This window comes from Lactuca serriola, chromosome 9 (assembly GCF_051521515.1).
Source record: "Lactuca serriola cultivar US96UC23 chromosome 9, Lser_US96UC23_V15, whole genome shotgun sequence".
NCBI classification, from domain to species: Eukaryota; Viridiplantae; Streptophyta; class Magnoliopsida; order Asterales; family Asteraceae; genus Lactuca; species Lactuca serriola.
Window position 1 is genome coordinate 47,389,346 of NC_136416.1, and position 7,362 is coordinate 47,396,707.

Below are 7,362 nucleotides of genomic sequence, written 5' to 3' on the forward strand. Positions count from 1 at the left end.
TTTTGGCCGCGTAGGCCAAAATCCGCTTGATCTAAAATTCGAGTTTCGGGCTGTGCACTTCTAAGCAAAATCTTAGAAAATTCATAACTTCCTCATACGAAGTCAGATTTGGGCGTTCTTTTTTGTATGTTCTTAGTTTAACGTATACTAAAACTTTTGTTTATATTTATACGGCTAAAAAGTCCTCCATCGTAAATTCACTATTAACATCTCCCGATGCCGTGCTGGTTTTGCCGTAAACCTTCGACGGACCATAACTTCTTCGTTATAACTCGGATTTCAGCGTTCTTTATAAGTACGGAACCCTTGAGACGTATTCTACAACTTGGTTAAGATTATTTATTCTAAATAATCTTTTGTCGAAAATTCGTTTCCGACCTTATTATCTCTAAATTGACTAGCCCGGATCTACGGACGTTACAATTTGTAATTGATTATTGTCATTGGCCAATTAATTAGTACACACTTATAGTCTTGCTTCCGATTAATCATAGGTTAAAGAGTAAAAAGAGGTTATATATTATGCCAATTTACACAATCCAGGTTACAGAAACATTCAACTCACCATCATAGTCTAGGACAAGTTAATGTTCGATAAGAACGAAGGATGTCTTGTTCATCAAATAACTTATTGTCAACTGAAACTTTGTTGAATTTCACATAATTGGATAAAAGTATCTTGTAAATAACATTTGTTGTATGAGTCATGAAGACCCTTCCTTTAAATTTGGTCTGAAAGAAAGAAAAACAATCGTATTTAGGTAATATCAAAACATAAGATTAGAGATTAGTGAAATAACATAAATAACAACTGAAGGTCGTTAAAAGCAGTGAAACATTTTCCATAAAATATGAAAGGGATGCAACATGATCCAAGTGAAAGTAGCATACGGTTGCAATCCTCTCTAATAAATGAAGATTTTTTTTGCCACTTGTCACATTTTCATTCAATTTGCCAAATGTCATTTTGTGGTTATTTTGAATTATTTTTTTTCACATGTCATTTTATGAATTTTTCTATTTTATTAAATTTCACATAATATTTTAATATAATAATTGTAATACATGTAGTAATAAATATGTATCAATTTCATTAATGAATTTAACTTTTAATTCTAAAATTCCTACAATTAAAGCTCATTAGTTTTTTTTATTTATTTAAATTATTTTTTTAATTTAAAAGATAAAAAAACATTTTCATCATAATAATTCATTATTTTTCTTATTTTCTTATAGATTCAAAATTCTTAAATATTTTGACATTTATATTTAGCTTTTTTATTAAATTAACTCATGTAATACATAGGTCTCGCAACTAATATATATATATATATATATATATATATATATATATATATATATATATATATATATATATATATATATATATATATATATATATATATATATAATACTATTAAGTATTGTCAATGGCCGAATTAAATTCCTAAAATATTAATATTAAAACACTTTAAAATAGTGTCCATTTTAGGTTTTGGCAATCTCAATATTTTGTCAACTACCAAAAGAGTTCTAATATAAAAAGAACATCTCAAAAAGTAACTCCTCCGGTGACAAATACCTATGTCACTAAGCATTTAAGGGAAAGACCAACTCACAAATGGACATGCATGCCCTTTTCTTAGTCCTTCACCTTTGTAAACAAATTTGAGTTTTGTCAAGCGACTATTAACTAAACAGAACATAATAAAAGTAAACTTTAATTCCTGACTAAAGAAGTTCACGTATGGTCTTTTCTGTATTTTAATTTCATTAGTTTTTTTAATCGCCATTGAAAGTACTTTTAGCTTCAGGCGTATTTCATTAGAAGGCAGAGAAGCAGAACTTGTTATCAAGATAAAGACCAAAACTTTGCAGCAATAACCAACAAAAACATACTTTTAGCTTCAGATCTTGGAATTTACAACCATTCAATAAGATTACCCTAAAATAAGCATACCATTTCAAATCTTGAAGTTCTAGGGTTCGTAAAGCAATTTGCATATACAAAAACAAACCTGCTATGACGAGGATAAGAGCTTTGGAGGTGCTAACTTCGGTTTGCATTGCCATTTTGTAACTTTGGATCGAGTAGCGCCTTCCGACGGGGAAACTGAGAATTGGAAAGACTGAAAATGAAGCGTTGAATGTAAATAAATAAATAAATAAATAACAAACAAACAAACGTTGTGATCGGCCAATTCTCCGGTGAACGACGATGCAAAAATCAAAGAGGTAGTGTTCTAGGGCTTTTATACGGTGGCGATGTGAGAGAATGAAATTTAATTCTAGATCTCGACGGAATTGTAGAGGAGCGAAGTTGGTGCACTCAAAATCGGTCGGAGATATTTAATTCTAGATCTCGACGGAATCGTGGGTTTAAGAAAGAGGGGGGACACAATTTTAGTTTATCGGTATATTTATGATATAATTTAATTAAAATTTTGTTTCCCATAATACCCTTGTGTAATTTAATTAAGATACCTCTCTTTTTATTTTTCTACCTAATTAAAAAAACACCACTTTACATCTTCACCCTCATCTTTTTTTTATCAAACGCTCCACTTTTAGTTTTTGAGAAACTATGAGTTCTCTCTCTCTCTCTCTCTCTCTCTCTCTCTCTCTCTCTCTCATATATATATATATATATATATATATATATATATATATATATATATATATATATATAGTCAAGATCAAATAAGAAGGAAATTTTTGGTAGGAAGGTAAGAAATTTTTTTATATGCATATTTTCTTAGCAAAAAATAAAATGAATCATTAGATGATTCAAAAGTAAGATAATTCACAAGAAAAAATTCCGAAAAAAACACCTTCATGATTCATTTTTAGGTAAATCAAGAAAAAAATTCACTTTTATGACAATTTTAGTGAATATCAACAAAATCATCATAAAAATTAATCATTGAAATGTTTTTTCGGGATACTTTTTGATGAATCATGTTATTATTGATTCATTTAGTGATTCATTTGTTTTTTTCGCCAAAAAAATAAGTCGAAAAAAATTTCTTACCTTCCTATCAAAAAAAAAATTCTTACCGGATATATATATATATATATATATATATATATATATATATATATATATATATATATATATATTAAAGTACAAATTTCTTAAGTGTATTATATTTTTTATTATTCTAAGTTTTGACAAAAGAGTTGCATCGTTTTGTCACTTTTTGTCCCTCCTCAAGTTTTTCAAAACACAAAACTCTTAGGAATATTATATTTTATATTATTCTAAGTTTTGCCACAAAAGTTTCAATATTTTGTCACTTTTGGTCATTCCTTAACTTTTTAAAAGTTTTGCCATAAAAGTTTCAACATTTTGTCAATTTTGGTCCATTCTCAACATTTTACCACATTAGTTTGTAGAGTTTGCACTTTTGGTGTAATATCCCAAAAATCTCAATAAATTTTAAATTTTCAAAAACAACTCATTTCAACCATAAAGTGTTTAAAAACCATTATTTCAAAAGTATAAACATAATGTAACATCTATAAAATTCATGAAAATTTATAACTTTTTCACGCATTCAAAATCCATTATTTATTACAAATTATTTTCAAAATAGTTTCATATCAGAGTATCCCAGAAATCAAAATCATAAAATTCGAGGAGGTGCACGATCAAGCCTTCGCCTTCCCGCGATCATCCGAAGTACCTGAAACAAAATCCAAAACTGTAAGACCGAAGCTTAGTGAGTTCCCCCAAAATACTCACACAACAAATAACACACATATAATAACAACATACTATGGGCCAATCAACCATCGGGTTTGAATGCCAACATACTGTGGGTCCAATCATCCTTGGGATGGTATACCCTTGGCCCACAACCATCGGGTTGGATTGTCCACATACTATAAGTCCAGTCATCCTTGGGATGGAATACTATCGGCCCACAGCCATTGGGTTGGAATGCCCCAGTCTGTTGGCTCTCGCACAAAGCAGATAAGCCTCAACCACCAATCAATCATGTGCACATATATCAGATATTCACATAAACTTCTATAGACAGTCAAACCAATCTACATATCACTAAGCATAGCAACATCTTATCTACCAGGATTCTGATCTAACCGATCATAACCACGTAGAAACATCCTATCGACCAGGATACCAATCTACAGATCACACTAATAGGAAAGTAGGATAACAATCCAAAGGGTCGACCTTGGTGCCTTCGACCCTTGAGTATAGTGACGAAAACTCACCTCATAAGTAGCACTGGATGATAATGTCAAACTCCCAAACACAACTCCAAACTCAACCACCTACAATCATCATAGGACCAATTCTATCAAGACCCAACTTACCAAAGTACCCTCATAAGTCAAACTTGGTCAACCATTGGTCAAAGTCAAAGTCAAAGTCAACGGTCAAGGTCAACAGTCCTTGTTGACTTAACTCTTCGACTGCATGTTACAGACTCGTCGAGCTCCTTCAGAACTCAGAAAATCGTGAAAACCCAAGTCAACTCGTCGAGTCCATGCAGTGTCCAGAAGATTGGGAAAACCCTAACCAACTCGTCGAGTTATCTCACTAACTCGATGAGTTCACTCAGAATCCAGAAAGCGGGAAACCCTCATCCAACTCATCGAGTTGACTATGCAAATCGTCGAGTTCCTTCAGTCCTTTTCTCATTCAGACGCTTCTAAGCAAAACCAAGGCTCCAAACTATAGATCTAGCCTCCTAGGGTGTAGTTACTATGTAAAGTTGCTAACTTTACGTGCATGCAAGACCTCAATAGGTTAAAACACCCCAAACTAGCCTTAGGAAGAGGTTTAGGGCATGGAGAAAGGCCAAAGCTTGCTAAAGTCAAGAACTTTATGTCCATGAGGGCCTAGAGGAGTCCAAATCTGAACTCCTCACTTCAAAACCTGCTCAATACTAGAAATGCTTCAAGAATAAACTAGAAATGACCCTAAACTCTTGAATGAAGAGATCTAACAAGAGAATGATCAAGGTAATGACTTTTTATCTTCAAATGAATGCTAAAACGAATTAGATGTTGGATCTACAAGCTCCTTCTAGTTCCAAGCTTCTTAATCTTCAAGTCTCTTCAAGAAATGCACCAAACACACACTTTTAGCCTCACACACACTCAAAATAAGAGGTTAGCTCGATTAGGGTTTGTTTATGGGTGTGAAAGGTGGTAAGGAGGCTGGAGGGAGGACTTAAATTCCTTTAAATAGGGTACAAACCCTAAAAATTAGGGTTTTCATGTCCAGCTTCAACTCGTTGAGTAGGTTCTAGAATCCATACGGCTTTATCAGTTTCTACACGACAAGTCGAGACAGCCAACTCGTCAAGTAGGTCTATAATTATGAATATAAAAGTTTTGAAATTTTTACCTGGGAGTCGGGATGTTACAATTCTCCCCCACTTGAACTAGACTTCATCCTCGAAGTCTGCTGCAACAAACAGATTCGGGTAATGCTCCCGCATCTCAGCCTCCGGCTCCCAAGTCCACTCAGATCCCTTTCGATGCTCCCATTGTACCTTTACTAAAGGTACCTCCTTGTTCTGTAGGACCTTCACTTTCCTCTCCAGAACGGCCATTGGCCTCTCCACGTAATTCAGGTGCTCATCGACCTAAATATCATCTAATGACACCACTGCCTCCCCATCTAATATACTCATATCAGCGTAGGTCGGCGTAACTCTTCTACCGACTCTAAGCAGTCTACAGTTGTTGTCTGATCTGCTGAATCCACTCGGTAGTCTGCAAAACTACCTCGGTCCATCCCATCACCCTGTGACCAACCTCACCCCAACAGACTGGGGTGCGGCATCTCTGTCCATACAACAACTCAAATGGTGGAGCACCAATATTGGAATGAAAGTTGTTGTTGTAGGAGAACTCTGCAAGCGGTAGGTAGGAGTCCCAGCTCCCACCAAATTCAATGATGCAGGCCCGCAACATATCCTCGAGGGTCTGTATGGTCCGCTCACTCTGGCCGTCTGTCTGCAGATGATAATCTGTACTGAAATGCAGTCGCGTGCCCATTTCCTCGTGGAACTTCTGCCAAAAACGAGAGGTGAATCAAACATCACGGTTTGAGACAATGGAGACTTGGTACCCCATGGCGAGCAACGATCCCGTAGATATACATATCGGCCAGCTTCTCGGCCGATGAGCTCTCTCGAATGGGAAGAAATTTGACACTTTTGGTCAATCGATCCACGATGACCCATATAGCATCATATCCCTTCGCCGTCCTCGGCAGCTTGGTGATAAAATCCATCGTGATCTGCTCCCATTTCCACATGGGAACCACCAGAGGCTACAGTTTTCCATGCAGCCTCTGATGCTCGGCCTTGACCATCCTGCAGGTCAAGCATCTCTCGACGTACCATGCGATCTCTCTCTTCATGCACGACTACCAGTAACTCAATCTCAGATCCTTGTACATCTTGGTGGCCCCCGGGTGAATAGAGAAGCGAGACTTATGAGCCTCCTCCATTACAATCTGTCTGACCCCACCAGACATTGGAACCCAGACCCGACCGCAACGGGTCAACAATCCGTGACTATCCTACACAAATCGGGTGTTCTCGCCCCTAATCCTCTCCAGCTTCTAGTTCTCATGTCGCATACCCTCCTCCTGAGCTTCCCTGATCAAGCTCACGAGTGGAGAATCCACAGATATCCTCATACATGTCGTTGGTACAGAAAATTCAGCCGACTTGCGGCTTAGGGCATCCTCAACCACATTCGCTTTACCCGGATGATAAATGATCTCGCAGTCATAATCATTGACCACATCCAGCCACCTGCGTTGCCTCGTGTTCATGTTCGGTTGATCCATGATGTGTCTTAGACTCTTGTGGTCCGTGTATATGGTGCAGTGGACCCCGTAAAGATAATGCCTCCAAATCTTGAGAGCGAATACCACCGCTCCCAAATCCAGACCGCGTGTGGGATATCTCGTCTCATGCGGCTTCAACTACCGTGATGCATAGGTTATCACATGTCCTCTCTGCACAAGGACCTTTCCTAATCATGTGATCGATGCATCACAAAACACCACAAAATCCACAACTCCCTTAGGGAGTGTCAAAACTGCCGCCTTGCAGATTAGTTGTCGCAGAGTCTCAAATGCAGTATGCTGCTCAGGGCCCCACCGGAAATCCACCCTCTTCCTCTTCAAACAAGTGATGGGTACTGCAATCTTGGAGAAATCATGTATGAATCTCCGGTAGTAACCTTCCAATCCCAAGAAGCTCCTAATATCCGAGGGAGATTTTGGAACCTCCCACTGCATAACCGTCTCGATCTTGGTCGGGTTGACCAAAATCTCCTCCTGGTTAACAGATGTCCAAAGAAATAAAC

At 36.9% G+C, this 7,362-nt stretch overlaps 1 long non-coding RNA gene across 1 annotated transcript; it reads right to left on the reverse strand.

Annotated features, from left to right (window-relative positions):
- Nucleotides 1-495: 495 nt before the first annotated feature.
- LOC145073956 (uncharacterized) lies at nucleotides 496-2,378 on the reverse strand. Its single transcript, XR_013691616.1, has 2 exons — nucleotides 2,019-2,378; nucleotides 496-732 (listed from the first exon to the last, which is right to left on the reverse strand). It is a non-coding gene; the product is annotated as an uncharacterized LOC145073956 (long non-coding RNA).
- Nucleotides 2,379-7,362: the final 4,984 nt, after the last annotated feature.